We start from the raw sequence: 24,285 nt of genomic DNA, 5'->3' as shown, positions 1-24,285 counted from the left end.
ATAGACAGGTAGTGGTTTTAATAGATGATCGGCGTGAGGAAAATGAGAATAAGTACGCTTTTCACAGCTCGGAAAAATCCAACAAAGTGTCCTTGATCTGTTATTAGAGCTGTACTATAACAATTATTACAACATGCACTTCACGGTTCAGTGATAGTAATGAGCACTTTTTAAGGCAGTGATGGACAGGCTGGCCTCAGTAAGAGTGCCGACTGTATGAGCAGGATTCAAGGGAAAAGCTCCTTTCTCCTTCTCCCTCAGTTTCAAGCACTCTCTCCTCTGTTAAATGTTTGATCACTTCCTTCTCAGTTCACACAGATCATCTTCAGCAAAGCCAGATGACAGCATGTATTGTATACCGTCCGCTTTAAGGAGTGCTGTGATGGGCTGGCTCAGTGTGAAGAGTTGGTGGAAATGGACAGCCTTTGTATCCTGAAGGTAGACTTCACTGGTGTCGACTTCAGCAGGACAGCTGGCTGAGTGTTAGTGAGCGCCGACCTGAAAAGAGACAGCAGGCAAGAGTAGTATTAGAGGCTTCATTTGGAGATGCATTTGAGCAACGAGGTAAAATCTGTCTGATACAATGGGCCATTTGTAACACATCAGACGTGAAAAGAGAGTGCACAACAAGGAGGATTAAAGGTCACTGATTCAGTTCACGACACTCTTTACAAATTTTGGATTACTGTATGATGCTAATGGAACCAGAGACATTATAATAGAGAGCCAGAGAGACGTGGCACAGATTTTGATGGAAGATCGCTTCAAAAGATGGATGGATGGATGGACAGTGCTGTCTACAAGCCTTTTGTTTCAAAATGTAACATGCAAATGCATGCACAACAAATGTAGCTGCATAAATACAGCTTAATCAAAATAAGTGAGCCGCGTGATAATGATGATGGTGACACTTGTAGAAGTTATGCTAAAATATTTCAAGATGTGCCAAGAATTAAGACTGAGTCTTCTGAAGTAACGTGTCTTAGAAGTTGCATAAAATACATTATGTCATTGGCTTTGGGGCCAAGCGAGTCACTTTAAGTCATTCGTGTATCTACATTTTAACGAAAGCCTCTTAAGTTTGAGTCGGCTTGTAGTTTTTAACTCTTATTTTAAGCGATGTTAAAAGCTTCATTTTCTTAACCACTGGAGCTTGTCACAGCTGTTTTTGGGTGAGAGGTGGGGTAATAACCACTCTATCACAGGACACAGAGAGACAGAAAACCATTCACACTTAGACATATGGCCAGTTTAAAATCACCAACCTTAAACTAATTTAAAGAAATGGATTCTGGTTAATAAAGGGGAATTGTTCTCATAAATCTGTTGTGGTAATGATCATAGAGTTTATTATATTTCCACAAAAAGAATATTTTAAATATTGGCTTAATGCTTAATGTGCCGTAAATGAAACATCTTCTAATATATCTTCATTTGTTACACCTGTTTTGTGTAAATGATGCCACCATGTGCTGTTGAGTCTTAATGTTGGCACAATACAGAATCCTAAAAGGTACAGGCTAAATAATTATCCCCATCTGAATGGTTATACCTCTTAAAATTAAGTACCTCGTGAAAATACTTCCTGAAGGTCACCACTGCATATGCACAGCACTGTGCTCCCAGTAGACACAAACCTCCCATTAAGGTAACTCCATATTTTATATCTGTGTTTTTTTTGTGTTTTTCTCTTCAGACAAATCTTTTGAGCTTTTATTAACCATCACGCACTAAGTGCCTGTATCTTATGTGCAGAATCAAACCCCCAGTGAACACTGGTTTTAGAGATATAAGGTTTTCATCAGGCATACTGAGTGTACAGAGACAAATTCATCAAGGCCATTAACTGCTCTGCTGCTCACATTCGCCTCTTCACTTCATCCCAAAGTAAGTAGACTACATCGCCAACTGGGAAATTATCATCCAGTTTGCTTAAACACAAATAGAGACAAATAAAGGCGTCCTCATTTTCATTTTCAAAGGACACGCGCTGCAGCTGAGAAGAACTTGGTCAACAGGCTTATGTCTGTACTCCTGTACATCCTCGAGGGCTGTTAAAAGCTGTGCACTCAGGGCGATGGTGTACAGGTTTTTGTTTCCCATGTGATGTAACTGGTTCCACAGATGGAAACTGGATGTGCAGTTCAGTGAGGTGTTTGGCGAGATAAATGATCCTTTTTATAGGACGTCTTCAGATTGATATCCAGTTGATGCCTAGTAAACTTATTCATATGTGCAGACTGTGGCTAACTCGCATAATGAAAATCAAGCGACGTGGGGCAGAATGATAAAGAGGCAGTGTTTTTGCCAAATGTGTCGACTTTGTTATTGGCATTAAGGAGAAATGAGATAATGGTCTAAGCAAGGACTTGGTGCGGTACTCATTGTTATTCAGTTCATTTGTAATTTGTTAAGGTCTAACAGTTTGCATTTTTGGACTTTAAAGTAGCTACAAAAATAAACACTAATTGGATGTCATCAGTCACGTATTAACAGCAGATGTCACCTTTAATAACGTGAACTGTCATTTTAAAGCTAGTCGCTTTACTTAGCTATAATTTCTGAGCCAACTACTCTTAGACTCTGCACTAATCTTTGCATACTGCAGGCAAAACGTCTGCCTGCACTGGACAAGAAGTGACTATTGAGCATCAGCAGCATCTCCACAGCTCACTGCCATTGGTCATTAGACATCAATATGTGAAGCTCTATCTGTGTGATGTCAAGGCTGTCCTTAAAACTTTTTTTGATGGAAGCAAGCCTAACTAGTGGGAGTGTGATGGGAGGACAGCAGACATAAGGAGCATCTATCAGAGCAAGGAGCTTGGAGGCAAAGTACATGCTAGTCATTTGGCAGAGTATGAAAACGGCTGTTTGTCAGAGTTTTGAGGAAGATTAGAGAAAGTTTCACCAAGGTAATGACTTTTGTTAGTCATAACTGCTTGAGAACATTAGGGAAATTGCAGCACTTTTCAAAGGAAATCCGTCTAAAAATAACCTTGTAGAAAGATGTTACACAAAACACGAATGGACACACTTTGACATGGAGTCACAATGATAAAGAAGTTCAAGTGTTTTCGTTTATTTCCTCTTTCATGTGGTTTCATTCCTCTGATGTAAACATTTTCTAGAAATGCACTAATTAGTGGTAGAATATAAAAGTATGATAGAAAAGAGAGGTCAGCTGTTTCACTGTTAAGTCATTGAATGATATGAGGTGGGATCAGACCTTCAATATCAGGCAATGAAAATGGAAAAATGAAAACTACTCTTCGAGTGATAGTGAAGGTTGAAAAGGTCTGATGAAAACAAGTAAGCGAACGTCAAATAACAAGTTCTACCTTACTGAAATAACCATCATGTTTCAAAAGGGACTGCGTTTTCTTTGAAGGCGAAGGTGTCTAGTGTCAGGTTTGCATATCGCTTTTCTTCTTGGTCTGCAACCACTCTCCAATCAGTTGATGAATGCACATTTTTCTGTTGTTGATGGCGGTTATCATCTGGGGTCACTGACTGGTGACCCTGGAGACTAGGATTTGGCAGTAGATTTTAGAATGACTGCCAGCAACTACTTGCAACTATTCTGGGAGCATTTGTTTTTCCCTAGCAACCGGTAGTTGCCAGGTGGTCTACAACTAGTCTCTGGATGAAACACGCCTTAGCTGATTAGTCAAAAAGTTAATTTAAAACAAGGTGGGGGTTATAGCTTGCAAAGGGGGAACAATTATTATCTTTTCTTAATCTTAACTGATAGCAGATTTTGAGTTTAGGACCATTTGTTGGATAAAACACTTCAAACCATATCTGATATGCTCATTTCCAGTTCCATATTTTCATTCTGGGACTCTACTGAGAGGTCAAGAAAGCCCGAATTATCTTGTGCTAAGCTGTGGTGCAGCTTACATTCTTTCCCTTTTAGCTATTTTTCTTCTAACTAGCTACCCCTTGTACACCAGGAGTTTGTAGGTTAAGTGGGTGGCGCTGTGTTAATATAGGTTTTAGGTTGCAGTTTACTAAATTTACAATTACGCTTTATTTCATCAGCTTTTCGCCTGTAGAAAGGTTATATATAGAAAGCAAACTGATGTCTGCTATCGTAATATTATTTCTTCTAATGTTATGTCATCCTCTTTACATAACATGTCACACTGTCACTGAAACAAAGAAGCAGTTAAAAAGAAAGCAGTAATCCATATCGTGTGCTGAGGTCAAAAACATTTCTGACTGACCCTTCACTCCATGTTTTTTCTGTTGTACTCGATTTTTTTTTTTGTCTTTTTGCATAACAGAGACCGGAGAGAACATCTCGTTCCTCAGGGGGACAGAAGTCACTCAGCTCTTGTGAGCCAGTCTACAACAACTGTGTAGCCTACAGGCAGGCAACAGTATGTGACTTTCACTGTGGCATCTGTGCTGTTCAGACGCTCTCACTCCTCTTTCCTTTGTGTAGTAATAAGCAGATATTAGTGTTTTATTTTTCTTTGTTTGGTGCAGAGGCTTATAAAGAAGGCTAGAGATAATAAAACTGCATAAACCAATAAGTGTGATTCTGTACAGATACTGCATCCACATCTGAGCTCAGAGCGACTGAAGACTACAACAAAACAAATCTTTTTACGTTGTGGATACTTTTATGTTAAAGTAAAGTGTACAGATGAACAGTAAAATGATTCGTGTGACTACAGATGTACAGATGGTGGTAACATATGTGCATGAATACAGCCAGAGCATTCGCATGTGCATTGTTAGTGGTCACCTTGTACGATTTGCGGTTGGAAGCTATAACGAGTGGTACTACAGCTGTTTTTGCTGGCATATTCATTTGTACTGACATGAGGTTCGCAAAGAGGAAATGGTGACATTGAGGCTAAGTAGCATGATAAAAAAAAAACAACAACCTCAAAACCTTTTCCAAATCCTCCTCCAGATGACCTTCTAGCTGCACTGTCACAAATCTGACACACTGTAGTGGGGGTGGCAGGAAATTGACGATATCAAATCTCCATTTCCATCCACCCTTTGCTCCATCAGGCTGATCAGAATAATTGGGAAAATGGAAAGCAAAGAAAAGTGACAGCTGTGATACTTGGCAGTTTGCTCGCTCTGTGCGCCGGAGTGAGCTAGGACAGAGGAAGTGAGGAAGTAGGAGTTAGGGATTAATAGTTGCGGGGCTGGGGACCAAAGTCTGAGTACTTTGTAATCATGTGGCTGTCTAACCCCAGTGTTAGCGAGGTTGATGAGCATGTGTCCCTGCTGACACACACTCTCTCCATATCCACTCTGCTGAATATTAATATGGAAAAGAGAATTCCTCTGAGCCCCATTGTCAGACGGCCTATTGTTCTCTGCTGGCCTCCGCCTGGGCGCGCGTGTATGTGTGTGTTTTAGTATTAATGCGTAACTTGGTGTCTACATTGTGTGCTTATGCATATTAAGGCCATGTATTCATTGCAAGCGTGCGCTGGCTGCAGCAGAGCAGCCGTTAAAGCGGCAGTTGGGGAGATGAGGGGTGTGTTTGCGGCCCGCCATGGCCAATAAAGACAACTGGCCTGAGAACACTTGGACTAGCCATCAGGGCCCAACACTGGCAATTATTTCACCTAGAGGCGCTATCAGTAAAATGAACACTCTCATTAAAACCGTGTCCACATGTGTGTGCATTTAAATGCGTGTGCGCACACCCAAGTCAATTTAGAGACACGGCAAATATATAGCAACACAACTGCTCGTCTTTCAATCAAAGGGTAATGTGCTGTTTATGATGTTTTGACTGCGGTTGTGTGCTTGCGCACATGAGTATTTACATACTGAGTTCTCTCGGCGTGCCCATGTGAGCACACGCGTGAGCGTGTACGTCTGTGTTAGCTGTGTGTATGCATCTGTATGGATTTATGTGTGTGAGTGTGTGACTGTTTAACTACCCCACACACGTAACCTCCCCATCTCTGCCTCCCCGTTTCTCATTTACTGAGCCAGCGCCAGTGAGAAGGAGTGTGGGGAAACGAGAAAACAAGTGATAGGAGGGGGAGGAGAATGAGAGATGGTGAAATAGAGGCGGAGAGGGAGGTGAGGAGGGTATAGGTTTATACAGGGGAAAAAAAATGAAGTGAGGCTGGAGTAAAAGGGAGAAAGAGAGCAGGGACGTCAGAGAAGAGGGGAAGATAGAGAAGCAGGAAGATGGGGGAAAGAGAAAGAGGCAGAGGGGGAGGCAGCAGATTTATGAAGCCATTGGAATGTAATTTGGAGGCAGAAATTACTGTCAGCCTGTGCAAGGTTTAAAGTCAGTGAAGCCTGAATCCAGGCCCTGCCTCTGTGTGTGTGTTTGTGTGGCAAGTATCAGACAAATGGATAGCAAATGTGATGCAGAGTAATACCACAGAAGCTCCGCAGTTACTTGTCATACACAATGAATGCAGCGTGTAAGTGTTTATGCACACGCACGTTTTTTACAACTACTCCATGCATGAGTGACATGACTGTATGGCATCAGAACACAACCCAGCATTCATATTTAACAGCTCATATTTCATCGATGCTTGAAGACACAGATACACCCCCGCACGCAAACGCGCACACACACTTGCACAAACACAGGCGCTGAATTCTTGTCGGGCTCCGAAGGCCATGACTCTGGCAGAATCAGTCGAGGGTGTCGACGTGGACAGAACGAAGGCTGGAGGGAGCTGAGCGGGAAAGAAAAAGACAGAGAGCGTGTCAAGGATAGACAGAGAGAAAGGTAGAGGTGGGAAATGAAAAAGATAGAGGGGGAGAGAGAGGGAGAGACTCTAAGAGGAGCTAAAAAGAAGAGCGAGAGGGATGTGACTAGCTTTCTAACGCAGCAACACACAGCTTCCATTTAGCATGAGAGGGAGGGGCGGAGAGGGAGAGAGATGAGGGAAGCGACAAAGCAGGAATAATCAGCAAACATCTAAAGGGAGGGAAAGGCTCAATACAGTATATTTTTTCTGATCTGGCGTTACTTTGACAGTTGGTTGTAATGCACACACTTGGGGTTGGCTCTATTTTTGCTGCTAATTTCTACACGGACTTCTCATCGATTAGTTGCAGTGAGCACAAAGGGCAAGCAGTTGAGGCTGGAGTTATTTTTGAAATATTATCTTTTTGACAACACTTTCCTTAAAAAAGAAAAGAAAACCAATACAGTGTTGGTCTGCCCCTCAATGCTTCCTGACCTCCTTAAACTGCCTGCGGCTCTCAGCCCAAAGCCCATTTGTTTGTACTGAAGAAGAACATCTTTAAAACTGCAAATAATTAGTGCATTTGCTGAGGATTACATGGCAATGTATGCGCTTCTATTGAGGGAAAGCACTCTTTATTTTAAAAAGCGTTACCTCCAATAGTATTGTATTTGTAATAATGAGGATCGTTTATTGACATTGGAATGATTCCAATCTACCTCCTCCTTCTCCCAAATTCATCTAAAAAAAGAAATTTAGAAATAAAAGAAAAAAGCCTCCCCTGGTAATATTGGAAGTCCATTACTGGCTTGATGCAAAGCTTGGTGGGCATCCCTAGTCTGAATAGATGAAATGTGGACTTGCATTGCCTAATGCTGCAGTCACACTTGGGGAAAATAGTGGTTAGAGACCACAACATGACAGAAATGATTGTGACCGTGTACAATGAACTTAAAATCTCTGAGTCAGTCTCCAGTCTGAGATCGAATGGGGTCACAAACAATTACGTGGAATCTGTTTGTGATAATATGGTGATTAGCTGTTATTAATACAGCAAATATGGCAAATCTGTTGCCGTCAGTGTTGCAAATGTGTTATTGTCAGATATTAAATTTCATATTAACTACCGGAAATTCAGAAATTGCTCCACAAATAGTGACCTAGCTGCTGCAGGACGACGGTTTAGCTGCAAAATTAACTAGGCGCTCAGTAACCTTCCTTTTATGCAGGAATACAACCAGAATACAACTAGCTGGCAACCCACTGAGTCGAGCCTCCTGTAGATATGTGTGGCAGATACTTTCATTGAACTCGGATTGACTGCAATGTACTGGATCAGTTCAGTTCAATGTATTTATTTGAAAGGGAAAATGCAGTTTAACGTAATTCCAGAACAGAGCACATAAAACTGCTGTGCTGCACATCGAATTTAAGTCTGCTACTAATTTCCAGCACTTGTCCCTTGTTGGGCTTTTACATTAGTAATGCACAAGCAATATTTACAACTTTCAGTTAGATAAAACCATAATAAACATGTAGAGATGGTGATGGTCTGTCTGAGAGTCTAAGTTGGACTGTGATTGTTTAGCGACCTGTGCAAACACCTTGTGATCAAAAGTGGCTGCCGCAGCGATTTGCAATTGGTTTCCGACAGCAAAGAAAATCTGACGCAGTCACCCGACAATTACAGATTTTCCTCTAAAGGCAGGAAGTTACCATCCTCTCTTTTACTTTAGTGAGACTGAGTCACAGACTGGAGCTTTTTAGGACATTTTCCAGATATGAGGTACAAAATGTAACTAAAATTCAGAAGGTTCAGCAATAACATGAAATTGACTTGTTTCATTCACTCAGAAATGGAACAAAATGTTTGTACAGAGATCCAAGTGCAGTAGTTTAGCGCTGTGATACAAGAGTTTATGCGTGACAATAATGAAAATCTCAATTTTATTGCTTACATATTTGATTTCTCTTGTGTAACAAAACTTATATTTTCTTTGTTTCTTCTTCTGTTGTTGCAAAATGAAATCGGTGAAATGTCAGTCTTTCTTTGTGCTGCTTTTTGTTTTGGCCATTTCAAGCTGAGGACTGAATCCCTCACTGCATAACTGCAGGAATGTGAAGCAGTGCTCTGAAAATTCCAACACGTTTGTTGTTGCACACATGGAGAAGGGGAAAAAATGTCACACTTCTGATAAATGTCAAGACAAATGTGTTTAACACAGTGACTGGGTAAGATCAGCTTCTTAAAGCAGATCAGTGCTTGGGTGGTTTACGCACCACCCAGCTGCTCCCCTAAAATGGATGCCTCTGAAACACACAGACACACAAAGTTCTCCAGATCTTTTCCACACTTTCTGAAACGAACGTCGACACCGTCACCCTCTCAGTCTCTCTTCTTGCTCTTTTGGCCTGTGGACTGACTTTCTCGCTGACACACAAACGCATCAGCTCTCTATTCTTTTCTCCTCGTTGCCAGTGATAACGAAAGCAGCACCATTATGCACTGTGACAACACTACCTCCCACTTACTCTTCAAGGCAGTTCATACCACAGTACAAACTCTGTTTCTGTCTCCGCCTGCTTCCCTCCATCTCTCTCCTCTCACTCAGAATAGTGTTGAGGTCAATTAGCTCTGAATTTGCTTATACACTTGGCTGACTGCTTCAGGATGCTGGAAGGTGTTAAGGAGCATCTGTAGATTATTTAAAAGGTTTTCAAACAGTTTTTTTTCTCTGACATTCATCCCCTTTAACACCTTCTCCTACTGTTTGCTATTTACATGTTTCTACATTTTTTTTTGGTCTCTCCCTTTCTTTCTTTATCTTAGATTTTCTCTCTTTGTTAAGTAAAACTAAACTTTTTGCATTATTACTTTATTACAACAGATGGGTAAAGTTATTGTTATGTAAATGAAGCAGTTTTCTGCTAAAGTTTCAACACCTCTAGATTAACTTTGAAAAAAACAAACAAAAACCCCCAGATTTAAGTTGATCTATCTTTGTTTTTTATTTACAGACGATAAATTGAGTGTGATCTTTGAGTTATCGTGGTTTAGTAGTGATGCAAATGGATAACTTGCCATTTGTAGGAGTTTCATAAATGATGAAAACTCCACCGATCAATCACGATCGTCACATTGTTATCGCCACAGGCCAAAGATGGAAAAGCCACCAGCATCATTAAGGGGACAAATTATGCTGGCTGTCTGGACTGGTCCAACCTCAGTCGTGTGTGGCTGTGCTGAGCGGGGGCTATCCCCTCACGCCTGAGAGGATATGGGACTGAAATGGTGCGTTATTTCCAGTTTATCCTTCAGAATATACTTTGGACAGAAATTTACAAGGCAAGATAATAAACGTTGGATCTTTGCATAACTGCTTGACTGTCTTGGTGTATACGTTTTGTATGCCCCATCACATTTGTTGATACTAATTAAAATTGAAATTTAGCCATTTAAAAAAAAAAGTATTTAAGTTATCTTAAAACACCATATGTAAGGTACAACATATACTAACATATTTTTTTCTCCAGCGTCACTGGAAGATGAGGATCTTACTGGCTCAGAAACAAAAGCCACCTTAATTACTTAACATTTATATAAATATATGCTAGCTTAATCTATAATAATATAGCATTTAATGTATCAGTAGTTTTTTTTTTTATTGTATTGATCCTTTAAATCTCAAAAATGATCCAATAACTAAAGCTTTAAGGGAGTAAATGCTGCTGACCCGTGCATGCTGCAGGTAACCCTGTTGTCTGCCTTCAACAAAGGTAAAAAAAAAAAAAAGTTTGTGGCAAACTGGATAAATGATATTTATTTCAGGGTTAGGGTTGTGCTGTCACTGGGTTTGGGAGCAGGTGGAATAGACTGGATTTTCTTCACAATTTAAAAAAAAAAAACTCAGCAGGTGTTTTCGTGCACTTTTATTAGCACTTTAATGTGAAAATACTGAGTGGAAATAGAAAATACTCATCAATGAGGCTTCAGTTCGCCTCACCAGTGAACACGATTAATGGAAACATCATTAACGGCCCTAACAGACCAGCAACTTGCCCAACAGATTTTTCTTTTTTTTTCCCCCCCCTGACAGATTTAAAATTTCAAAGACCGACAATGATGTTATTGACAACAAAATTTAAGAGGTTTAAGTTTTTTTTAAAAAAATCTTAACAATAGTCTGTACACATAATTAATCTCGTATCGATTTAAGGGCTATAAATCTAAACTAATCTGGCAACGTATCGCCTGAGTAGCCGAGTATTGTTTACTCACAACTTAACTTAATTACATTTTTAGTTCATTATTTTACTTCACTTTTGTTTATGAATCAGCTATCAATTATAGCTACATGTCTGCAATTCTTACATAGAGGAAATGTTGTGTAATTTTTTTTAATAAAGCCAGCAGCATCCATCTGCCAAGTGTCCGTGATATTGGCGAGGTGAGTTGTCTGCACTGAGTCCAGGGGGTACTAAAGGGCCACAGCTACCCTGGTGTCTCTAAAGAAGTGTCTGCTGTTGTTGCAGTAGACGTGGGAGCTGTCATACTTGTGAAAATAAAGCTAATAATTTTGTTGGGGTGATTTTGTTAGTACAATAAAGGAACTACATCCGAATTTCATTATAGGATCTTTGGTTGCATTATGATTAGTGAAATAAATCTCATTCTATCAGCATTGATGTCTTTAATATGGGTCAGCCCTACCTTTCATGTGCAGGTCTATTCATTTCAGGCCAGGTTATTGATGGTTTATTAGGTGGGATGTTAGTAAAGCGTGAAAATCGAAGACAAACTTTCTAAATTCAATCCTTTGCCGTCTGTGTCTGTCTGTGTGTGGTTAAAATGTTTCTTGCTGTGCATTCTTTCCTTCCCTGTACGACTCCTCCTCTGCTTCTTCTGAGCAAAAAGGACAAAACTCCAGCGGTGATAAGCTACTGAGAGGCAAGCAGTGCAAATGGGAAATTTCAATAGATGGGTCCCAAAACCTTCTGTTGAGAGGGAGAGAAAAGATGAAAAAAAAGGAATGAAAGGAAGAGGATAAAGAGGAAAGATGGAAGAGGGGGAGCGTCGATGGAGGCGGACAGGGAGACAAAGTGAACTATAGAGTTTTTGCCCTGAAGGAAGCCGGTATCCAAAGAGAGAATGAACGGCAGAGGAGGCAGTAAACAAGACTTTGAGAGAGAGCGCTGCTGAAGAGGGGAAAAGAAGAAGAAGAAGAGGAGGAGGAGAAGTTGGGTCACGATGGACTAGAGAGTCTAGGAGGGGAGCTGCAAAGGGACGACAGCAGTGGAGATGAGAGACGTGAAGAAGATTGGTTAACACACACACGCACAAAAACACACACACAAACTCTCACACGACACCCAGAGTGAAGGTGTTTTGCATAAATATGGTGCGAATAATGAAAACGCTGGCGGGTTCATTTTAAACACAGCAGCTAATAATTAAAGCAGCCAGACCTCACACTATGGGGCTACAAAGACAGCACACAGATTTTTATGCATAAGCGGTAAATAAACTGTATTATCTCTCTAGGGGCTCTCTGAGGGCTGCGGCCTTGGGTCCTTGCAATATATTCACATCGCTGTGAGCTTGAGCCCAGCTAATTCACCCACCCGCTCTACCTCCAATTAGGGTTAGACAGATACGCAGCCTTAATGATGAGTTTTCTTATTCCCTGACTGAAGTTGCTCCTATCCCCAAAGTCCTAGCCTTTCAATTAAAATTTGATCATTTTTAACAGCAAAGTGAAAACTCAGATTTCAAATGATTCACAGGACAGAAGCCTTCCATAACTGTAATTAGACGGCGATACACAGAAAAGCCAGTGAAAACCTCACAGATGAAGGCTTTTAGGTGGGTTGGCAGCTCCTTAAGGAAGGGTGAGGCAGGTTTCATTGCAGGTTTTTACAGACTGACACCCTTGAAGCTATGAGTAACATCCTCCCACGCCATGTTGGAGTGATTTCTCTGCTCAGCCATCTGCAATAAAGCAAAAATATTCCTAAAAACATATTTAGACCGAGGCCTCCGTCACGTCGGCAGTGGACGATGCGACCTGGCTGGTGCCTGAATGAAACATAAACAGCTTTAATACCGGCCTGTTACGCTGGCCTAACACTGTTCTCTATCAGCACAGGAGGAATGCATCAAATTTATACGCTCAGAGAAACTGCACACCCATCTGCCTGCAGTATAATGTGCCAGGAGATGCTATGATATACCCCGACTCTCAGCAAAACACAAAATGCAGCCCTGCATACACACACATCGTCTTGTGACAGTACGTGGATAAATTGTGCCATTAAATATGATTGAGGGGTTTTCCGTCTCTCTCTCAATCTCTTCCTGTCTGTGTCTCGCTCAGAATGAGGCATGCACAGGAAACACCTACAGATGGGTAATTTAAGGGCCGCACACCCTCTCACACACTCCACCAGAAGGCACTCTTAGATAGGTCACTATTACTCTCGCTAGATTGAACTTGGCACTTATGCCTTTGGAGGAGAATCCCCGGAGTCCTGTGTGTGTGTGTGTGTGTGTGTGTGTGTGTGTGTGTGTGTGTGTGTGTGTGTGTGTGTCGGACAAAGCAAGTCATTTTTAATCCACTAATATGTGATGTACATGTGGCCTCCTGGTGGCGGGCTAAAGCTCAAATCCAGCTGACAACCTTTCCTACATTTTGCCCACCAGTGTTTTATATTACTTCCTGTCACTCTCCATTTCATTATTATTCTAGGGAAGGGGAAAAAAGGGAGCTAAACTTCTTAAAAAGAGGACCAAAAAATCCCCCCAACTTGCATGTGAAAAGGCGCTGTTGCTGAGTAAAGAGGCTGAGCTGAAAGCACTTAGAGTCTGCCAGCTGTCTGTCGTTCTGTTTTCGCTGTGTTTATCTTTGTTCCTAATTGTAAACAGACAATGAGTACACTCCAGAGAAGCTATAGGGTAATTATCAATTCTTATTCAAGCTCAAAGTCTAGTGCAACCCATGCATACCTAAGAGATCTATTGGCATTCTATTCATCAGGTCGAGCATGTATTCCTGCCACTTGTCCTTACGCTCATGCACCATCTTGTCTTGCTTTGCAGAAAGAGGAGCACTTTCTGAACATTACTAGGCATCATGACTGATGATTTCAAAGAGTGTAGCACAGTTTGACTATAACTCTTTTCTGCCATAGGCGATTAGACATATAAGGCCTTGTGCACCTTGTGTTATAACGCAACCAATCTCTGCTCTTTCTGGAAAACTGGTCATAAAGTCATTCACCAATAAAATGGAGGCAAAAACATCACTAAATAAGGGCAATTTATGCAAGCAAGCATGTAAAGGATAGAAATCAGATGTTTCCTACAAACTCACTTTTATTTTAGAACACTTACTGTTTGCCATTAAGCAACGAGAAACCTCGGGACAAACCTGCCAGCAAAAAAACACAGCTGGTGCAAATCTCAAAATCGAAAATTAAGCTTTTATTTTTTTAATCTTTTTATTTTTTTTAAGTTCCAAGTAAATTACATGCACCACATGTCATTGCAACACTAATTTCTGCTGCAGGCAGAGCACTCAGACTGTTGCAACAGATGCAAACTGTGGTGCAACTAATACGAAAGTGGAAAACGTAGACAACATTGAGCTTTTGTAACACTCGTACCTTTACACATTTTGGGTTCGTGTGAGGTATTCCTTTTTAAAAAAAAAAAAAATCATTTTAGATTCTCATTGATGTCACATATTGTTACGTGTTTTGAGTAATTTGCAACACACACAAAGAAAGACTCACAGAGGGGGAAAAAAATGGAGGATGTCACCCATCATGAAAAATCCCATGTTCAGAAATGGGACGATGAATGGCTCTTGATACCCAAAGTAATCACTAAACCCTGGCCGTAGGTTCCTGATTTATTCATTAATACTTTCATACCTGTCCCTCTCCATTAGCTTTCAGAGCCTTTGATCCGAGAAGGATCAAAAAGAAATCCCTCTTTGCCTCGACTGAACTCCTCATCCAGACGATCACATCTTTGGTCTTTGCGTTTCCTTCACCACTGGGCTTATTTTCTTTACAAACATTTTCTTTCTACAATGATTTTTGACACGGTAACAACCACAATTTGTCAGAAACTTCAGCTCACAGTGATGCAGTGTGATACTTTCTAATTACCTCCCATTAACCTCCAGTAAACACGCTTAATCACAACAGTTCATCTGTGGTTTTCTTCAGCATGAGGTGCTACTGCTAATGGTAATTCTGGAGGTGTTTAACGCAGTAAAAACAGCAGAGGTGAAACCTTTTTGGCTAATTTGTTGATTAGGCGACCCACAGAAAATTATTGGCATAATTACTGTGATAATCAATTAATTGCTTCAGTAATTATGCAGGTTAAATGGCTGGATATTTGCTGGTTTGAGTGGCTGAATTGTTAGAATTTGGTCGGTTAGTTCAGAATGGGGCTTCTGGAAGTGTATCACTCCCAAATCTCAGTTTCCTGCATTGGCTTTCAGTAAAATACAGAACTGAATTCAAAATATTGCCAATCGTTTATAAATCACTAGACGGCTAGGGCTCTAAATCTATATCTGAGAGTTTAATGGACACAAAGTTGGTCTCTAAGATCTGCAAGATCCCAGTCACCTAGAAGGTTCACAGATCTGAACCTAAACAGGGCGATAAGGTGTTTTGCCTCTATGCTGCTCAACGCTGGAACCAACTACCCACTGAGGTCACATCATCTCCAACACTAGCTATTTTTAAAAAGAAGATAAAACAGCTTTATCCAGGACTACTTTACTCCAGTGTTAATTTTGTCGAAGAATAATTAGTTTATATTTTAGTCATCATCTAATTCACAAGGACAGAAACTGTGATGAAATGTATTGGACGCGTTCTTCAATAAATAAAAACAATATGAAAATGTTCTGGAGAGACGAGATCCAATGAGAACTGAATAGGTTGTGTAGAAAGGCGGGACGAGTTTGCACGTGATCCAATCAGAAGTAATCTCCTTGTCCAGTAAGGTCAGAAGGGCACATTTGATCTGATGGTAGGGCTAGCTCCCACACTCCCTGTTTCTCATAATGACGCGACAAAATGTCAGCGCTAGGTGGAAGAGAAGAGGAGACATATGGACGCATTTTGCATTGTAGTAAAAACAAGATAAACTTTCACACTTTTAACTTTTAGTCTGCTGAATCTTTAGATTTGAAAATTTTACATTTAGTCTATAATAACCTAAAATGATCTAATAATTTAAATTATGATTAAAACTAAATCAAGATGAACACTGCTTTTAACTAACCAGATTGCTGTACCATCATCATTATTAATTTGATTATTTTGGTGTTACTCCATCTCTTCTTTTATTTTTCATTTTAATTTTGTCTCATAAGGCACCTTGAATGACTGTAGTGTTTGAAAGGTGCTAAATATACATTATAAACTTGCCTTGCCTCATTATATATGATAGCTGATTTTCAGTATTGTGTGACTTCAGACTGTTAGACGTCAGCTAGTGTAATATAAACTACACGTAGGTGTGCGTAAAACAAATTGCCCATATTTTTTAAAAATGAGTCATTTTCTCTTCCATGTCAGAGGTTATTGTTAACGAAAGCCAAAGTTTAGACTGCATGTCTGAAAACTCTCATTAAAAAAAGAAGGCACGGCTCCATTTATTGACACCCTTTGTCAAACAGCTTCTCACCGTCTTCCATATGTTCCTTAAATAAAACATCAGTGAAATTTTTACTTTTTAATAAACAGCCAGGGTTCATTGGTGCATTCCTGTCACGTCTGTTCACAGTCTCTTTATGCATAAATGAGAATTTTAATGGAACAGAACGTAGCTTATTTCTTGTTTTCTGCTGTTACTCAGCTCATTCTGCCGTTTAATCACAGGTGCCAGTATTTCTGGGGGCGCCTTTGGCTGGTGTAAAGCTAGGTATGAGAACAGTGCGGACGCTCTGAAGTCATCTCTGCTGCTCAAACAAAAGCTCATCTCTGAACTTCCCTCTGCGTGACTCCTACGCTCTCTGACCCGCCTGCATCTCCCACACTCTTCCTCTGCTCCAACAAATAGACTGACGCACATACTCAGACACACACATGCACATAATGCAATATAACAGAGAATAATGCAAGGCCACTGTGTTTTTGTGCGTGTACGTTTGTCTGAAAGCATCCCAAATTGTCAAAACCTTCCCGTGTGTAATGCATCCAATGCACTGCTGTTCTTATCTGGCGTTTCTGTGAGACATACAGTATTTATTTCAGGTTATCTGGGATTTGTATTTATTATGCCTTTCCAAGACGGTTTCAGCCAAAACATTGCATTACTGGATTGTTTCAGGGCCACATAGCCTCCTACAATAGCTTGCATAGAGAATAAATGGATATATCTTGGAACAACATGTGTCTTGAAACCAACATATCTAGTTCCTGACCTTCCTGGTGTATGTAGAAAGCAGTGTTTACTTCATTAACCCTCTCTCTATATGTGTGTGTGTGTGTGTGTAATTTGATCACATGTGATTGGTGCGGTGTCTAAACAGCCCACAATCTGTCATCAGATTTGATTCACATGCCGTTAAATCCTGTCTGCTGTACTGAAACATGTGCCCTTTACCCTTTATTTTTTGACTAAGTGATAAAAGGGAAAGCAGAAGAGGGAGGTGAAATTAAAATTTTAGCCACGCTGTGAATGGTAAAATAACTAATCTAGGCCTTTAAGGGAAAACATATAACCAGCTAGTTGAAAGTTTACGTTGTACTAGCTGAGTAGTTCTACCGCCAGCTCCTGGTTTTGTTGTGATAGCTTAGATTTGATCTCAGTTCAGGCAAATAGTGAGCATGCTTATCATCACCAGGTGTAAACAGTGCTACAGTTCAGTACAGTCTGTACTTTTTGAAGTTTTGAGGTCACAGTTCGGCACAATTTTCAGGAAAGCATCACAAACAAAGAAACTCAAAGAGCACCTCGATCAAAACGCTGACTGAAAGACTGAAGCCAATCAAAGACTAACACAAACATGATGAAAATCTAAATAATATGGCATCTCATCATTAAACAAATTAAACTAGACGGGCACTCAAATGTTATTGATTTATCTGGCAAATTTACAGAACGTTATCTGTAATGGGCTTTTGCTACACCTCTGCACTTTCATGAAAATCAGCCTGGCAGTTTTTGCATAATCCTGCTGGCAGATGAACACAAACCAACCAACAGCAGAGTTAAATTTACCATCAAGACAAAATTCTAATATACATCAACACCGCCTTACTTTTTGTCAACACTGATCTATCTGTTTTGAATAAACTTTATTAGAGATGTTGCTTGATTAAAATTAACTGGAGCCTTGATGCTTCTGTTCGAGGTAAGTTAGCACATTATACACGACAGAGTTTCTGCTGCTGTCATTCGTTTTGCGCTCAGTTGTTTACTACAGTGACTTTAGTCATGCTACCATGAGTCAGGAAGCGCACGTATTTATGTTCAAATAAAGCTCTTTTAGCCCAGTTGAACTCTAAACAGCATATCTCATCTTTATGTAATGAACTTCAAGAATCTGAGTCAGTTTGGGACTCTTTGATGTTTCGAAGCATCAACGTTCAACCCCTACACAAGATTCGAAGCGCTGCATGAGCATTGTATAGCTGAAAGACGACAACATTTCCAAAATGGAACTCGCTCTCTAGATTTTCTTTTATGTGGATATTATCTTTTATAATCAAAACTCTTAAAAACAAGGAATTGGATTTGATTAAGGTGATGCAGATAACAAGTTAATACCTGATTAATGCATGTGGTTTTTCAATTAGCAGCTTTTTCTAATCAACGCTGTTTTTTTTTTTGGTTTTTTGTTAGCCTGGGACAAATATTTGCACATATGTGCTTCTGGCATGAACAACATGAGGGATCTGTACAGTACGATTGGTTATTCTGACTTCTAAAGAAGGAGCTCAGATCAGAGTTATAGATTTTTGTCATCATCAGTTTGACTGTTTACATCTAAATGAGCTTTGTGTTCTCCTCCTCGTGTTAAGAGAAGATAAAATGTGCCGTAATCATCAGTAAATTATCCTGGGTGCTGTCTCAGTCTGAGTCTCTGTAAAGCTGTTCAGGGCAGGGTTATGAAATCATTGTTTCGGGGGCGGGTTAAACTCTAAATCTGGCTACAAGTGCAGTATTTCCCACACATGTGGTGTGACTACAAAACACTAATGTGCAGGTATATGTGGAAGGCCATATATAGCAGACAACACTCTTCTGTTGGGTTGTTCTGTTTATTAGTTAAAGAAAGTGCATGTTTTAGTCCCACAGACTGTACCATTACATAAGCTTTTAAACTGCTGACAGGTGATGTGAATAACATCGATCATCTCACTAATAATAGTTTGCTGGTGTTTGTGGATGATGCCACCCACCAAGCACCAAGCACAACATCATGTGGTCCACCATACCATAAAGACTGCACGCTAGCAGGTCAAAGAATACCACAAACATCCCAAGGCATGCTCAGATAGTAAGATCTGCAGTAGGCCCAGGCATCACAGCACACCGCCAGAGGTCCCATGACTGGGGCCTGATGGGTCAGAGCTGGTTTAGAGAGGGAGCGAAGGGGACTTGCACAATATTAGACATTTACTTTTAATCTTGTAGCTGTCAGTATTGGTATATCAGCAAAAATACTGAGCTCTGTACTGTTTTTTTCCCCCCATTTGTATTCAATGACAAGACAATTTCCGCTCTTGCTGATCAATAAAGCCCAATTTGATCTGGTTCAGTTCATCTGGTTCATCAGTTTAACTTAACCATTTACCATCCTGAGACAGCAAAAGGTTTAACATAAATAAATAAATATATAAATGAACTGTCATGAAAAGGCCACAAGCCAGCGCCGGTCAGCATGGACATCATCCATTTACTCCAATTGGGTATTGATTTGGACGGGTACCAATTCCAGTATTGAATCATTAATAAAAGGAAATGTTAACAGCATGCCAGAGTCACTCAATTATTTACATTTTGCCGTGAAACATTAATGCTGAACGTCATGATTTTAGGCTTGGAAACAAATCGACGGACAGCGGTTAATAGCGATGTAAATCTCAGTAGATGTAAGCCACAGTGCTGTAATAAAGACGATAAAGGTCGGATTTAAAAAAAATAAATACAGAATCAGAGATCATCAAAGTAGGCATGTTAGATGTGACGGTATAATAGCCCCAGGACAGCAGACATATTACTGAGATACATGAAGCAGAGTTTTGCCACAGGGAACCGACCCAGTGCCTTGAACGTGAGCGTGCAATCACTCAGTGGTAAACTGAACAAAGTGCCACCAGGGAAATAACGTCACTCCTGATCAAAACTGTGGGTAGTTACAACCCCCAAGGTCATACTGCTGGGGTTTTATATTTAACAGTACAGAATACACTGACTGCATATTGCACAGTCTAACAAGGACGGAGTAAAGTTTGAAGGAAAATATATTACATCAACAATTAAAAGAAAAGAAAAGACTGCATGTAATATTAACCTACTAAGACCTGAACTCTTCCACAGCATGCATTTTTAATTTCTCTTTGATATTTGGGCGTATTGGGCCCGATGAATGTAAAAACAAAGAATTACCAGATTTTTTTTTTTTACCTTAATTTTGTTTTTAAGAAAATAAGAGCCACATATGAGGATATTTGTTTAAAATTTCGATAGAACAGTAGCAGTATAATGTCCTCGTAAGTGGATATCAGGCCCATGTAGAGCAAAATTGAGTATTTTGGTCTAAATAACCCAAAACGTGATGTCCACATATGTGGACGCCAGGTCCTAGGAGGTTAATGGAGTTGGAAAGCCAACAGAAGATTGTAGCTCTGCAGTTCTTCCCATCCATGTGAAACCACTCAGAGCCTTTCATGTGATTGTTGCGGTCATGCTTTGCTCTGATAATCCCGCCTTCTCAGCGCCACGCAGAAGACAGACAAAGTTACTGGTAGAAAGCTGAGTGTTTACCAGCTAAAGGCTCAGATGTTTCCCACCCTGCTGACTAAAGGTGAACCAGAAGAAGAGGGAATTTTGGACCTAAACTCATCAGTTGGCCAGAAATCAAGTAAATGCTCATGTTGCTTGGTGTGTTTCTTTAATACACTCTATTCACCCAGTAAGTTTTTTGTTCATTTCTTCAAACTTGTTGCTGTGCCCTCAGTGTGACCTGGAAAAATATGTTAATTCTAAAAAAGCAGACTTGTTGTTTTCCGGTAAATCTAATTAGCTTTATACAAATTCCCCACTGAGCCTCAACTTAATAAAGGTCTGCTAGAAAAGCCTCCACTTTAAACAGTTAATATTCAGTGGGATAACATCTAATACCCTATGTGTTGTTTTAAAGCAGGCTCTAGGATCATACTTTTTAATAATGTGTTTTATTTACCCAATAGTAGCATCAGCAACCCGATGGCACAGCTTAGTCAACATTGCTGATACAAGACTAAAAGCTGCTTTAACATTAATCTGTCTGGAGCAATTCTTTGAGTTCAATTAGGGCTACAGAAGTGTTAACAAAAGACACATGCTGTGCAGAGCGCACTGGCATTAACATATCTTTTAACACATGTGCTGCTGAAATTTTAACAAATCCTTGGCTGAGTTTGAGGATTTGGAACAGCTAAATGTAGTTTTGGAGGTGAAAGCAGGGTCTCTTGATAGGTTGAATGATGCCTGTAGCAGATTTCAGGGAAATGAAGAATGCTGCCATTCAGGCATGGGGATGATACTAATGTCTGCCAGGCTGAGGATGCACATCTGTTCCCAGGTTTTAGATTTGAATGTTTTTTTCCTGTAATTTCCCAGTCTAAAGTGTTTTTTTTCCTCCAACCCCGTGGTTTATTGTGCTTTTCAAATGGGGGGTTATATAAGCAGCGCTCCCCTAGTGCTTTCAGATGGGTGAATAAGAGGAGATCAAAAGGGAGGCGATAGAGGAAGAGTGTCTGCTGCCTTCACCTCGTCTTTATTCTCGCCACATTCTGCCAATGCAGTTCCTTCTAACTGCATGACTTGCCCTGGATTCTCTTTCTCTCTGCCTCTCTAGGACATTACACTTTAATCTCATGTTCTGTGCTTCTCTCTCTCTCTCTCTTTCTCCCCCTTTGCCTGTCACTGGCCTCTTTGCCTGTCACTCCCTCTTCTTGTTCCCCTTCCATCACTTCATCCATCCATCTATCCATCTCTCCCTTTCTTCTTTAATCCCATGTTCAACTGCTCTGGCCCCGAGAATCTCATTCTAATCTGGCTGTCTCGATATGACTGCTAATCCCGTACTGTACATGCACATGGGTGTGCATGCGCAGATGTACGTTTATGTTTGCACCCAGTTAGAGATGTTAGTTAGTTTTAATGAGACGAGTTACATGACGCAACATTTTGATTGTGTGTTTTAGTCTGCTTGGTGTCCTGCGCATCATGGAGCATCAAAGCACAGAGAGCCTTGAGAGACACTGAGTGTGTGTGTGTGTGTGTGGGGGGGGGGTGAAGGAGATGTAGACGTTGTCATGTAAGAAGGGCATGCCTGTTGGGAGACTTGGCCTTTCTGAAACACACACACACACACACACACACACACACACACACACACACACACACACGCATAAGCGCAGACACACACACAACAGCTCACATGGGGAATGCAGGGAGGGAACAGGAAAGAGCGATAGGAGGGATGAGAGAAAACATACAAGCGGGAATTCTTTCTCTTTACAAAGTATAATCTATGGCTTTAATCTCCCTCTGCCTGTTAACTCTCCGAAGCCCTGCTTCTCAAATCTCGGACTTTTTTTCTACTTGTCTGCAAAAAGCTTGGTCCAGCAGGTAGCTGCACAGATGAACACACACGCAAACACACATTTATATAAACGAGGGCAGGCGTACGTATTTGCAACACGGAGGGAGTCTAAAGCTGGTTGGCATCAACATGTAACCACGATGACAGACTGACAGCACTGAACGAAGCGTTTCCTCTGCAAACGCAGTCACCAACACGAACCACATCATACCTTTTGTTGCCCCTTTTTCCGCCTCTCTGGTGCTCGCTCCCCTCAGGGCATCCTTGTCCTATCATCCCCCTCAAGTTAACAGATTATTTCTGGGTGTCCGGTAAATCCCGGCCAGCGGTCTCTACAGCCGGGGCGAGCGCGCCGCAGAGGAACGGGGACGCTCGGTCTGTCCGCACCGAAGCTCCGCGATGTGCACGAGTTATCTCCCACCCTGTTGTTTCACTCTGAGCTCCGCTGTGGTTAATGTGTTTGGAGTGTGTGTGTGTGTGTGTGTATGTGGAAGAGAGAGAGAGAGAGTGTGTGTGTGTGTGTGTGTGCCAGAGAGGGGCTAACCTCGAATAAAGTCCAGGTTTTCCCTCTCCAGCGTCCTTTCGCTCTCACTTCTCGCTGTCAGCCAACAACCAAACGTCAACTTCGCTACTTCAACTCCAAAACGGCATGTCATAACGTTAATACTACACAGTCTCTTCCTCTCTCTCTCTCTCTCTCACTCTTTCTCCTCAAAAGAGGTCCGTGTCTCTCCCTCAGCGCAAAACAGCGGCAATAGGTGCGACTAATCTCTATTTCCACCTCGCTTTGTCCCCCAAGTCCTCAGGGCGCCTCCGTCTTTTTAAATAAACCAACTGTGTTCAGTAACGGTTTGACAGGTGTCGCCTCCAGCGCACGTTGTGTCCTCCTCCTTCGCCTCCTCTTCTTCATCATCTAGAGCCGAGACTGCGCGTGATGTTGTTTTCTGTTGGGGTGTGTGTGTGTGTGTGTGTGTGTGTGTGTGTGTGTGTGTGTGTGTGTGTGGAGGGGGGGTACTCTTTACAGCGTACAGCGGCTCTCTGAGCTCCGTTACAGGGGTTCAGGAGGTCGCAACGGTCCAGCAATTACCGACAACTCACCACGCATTAGAGTGACAGGTGCACAGACACACACCCACGCACACACCCACACACTCACACACAGGCTACACAAAGCACCGGAGACTTTAGTTGTTGGGGCTTTGGGGGCCCCCTTAGATGGAAAATGAGTGGATTAAAGCCCTTGAGGAAAAGGAAGGAGAAAGGTTTCTCACACTTGAGAAAATGAAGTAATACATATTATTTATATAAGTCTGAGTTTTAATTTGACCCTAATCATAAACATAGAGTCACTGGCATCATTGTGTGTCAGGACGAGTCAAAGGCAGGGGTCCTTGAGGCATAATGACTGTGAATCAGCTCGGGGTTAAATTGATTCTGATGTGTTTTCTGACTCTGTGACCAGTGAGTTTTATTTTCCTAAGAGGCACACCTCACAATTAATTTGCATTTATTACCTTTGCGCTGTTTGCTCACTGAGGAGTCGCCACAGCTTAGGCTTTTATTGAATGCGAACACAGCAATTTTAAATGTTGCTTTCCCTGACAGAAGTTGTTCATGCCAGACCGAGGTGCAAACATTGGCACACCTCTGTCCTCTTCAATCACGCACCCACCCACACACTCTGCAGCTCATTTGCACACAGAGCATCTGTACAGGGCCTGTGTGGGCCCCTTGGGGCT

The 24,285-nt window shown here is 41.2% G+C and overlaps 1 protein-coding gene and 1 long non-coding RNA gene across 4 annotated transcripts in view; one reads left to right on the top strand and one right to left on the bottom strand.

Annotated features, from left to right (window-relative positions):
- macrod1 (mono-ADP ribosylhydrolase 1) overlaps positions 1 to 24,285 on the top strand; it is a 157,974-nt gene that overhangs the window by 54,028 nt on the left and 79,661 nt on the right. The gene's annotated exons all lie outside the window — the stretch shown is intronic.
- LOC145431760 (uncharacterized) lies at positions 4 to 23,164 on the bottom strand. Its single transcript, XR_013912055.1, has 2 exons — positions 22,758 to 23,164; positions 4 to 498 (listed from the first exon to the last, which is right to left on the bottom strand). It is a non-coding gene; the product is annotated as an uncharacterized LOC145431760 (long non-coding RNA).

Source organism: Astatotilapia calliptera, chromosome 2 (genome assembly GCF_964374335.1).
Source record: "Astatotilapia calliptera chromosome 2, fAstCal68.1, whole genome shotgun sequence".
Lineage (NCBI taxonomy): Eukaryota > Metazoa > Chordata > Actinopteri > Cichliformes > Cichlidae > Astatotilapia > Astatotilapia calliptera.
Note: the sequence above shows the minus strand (reverse complement) of the source record. Positions and strands in the feature narration are given on the sequence as shown.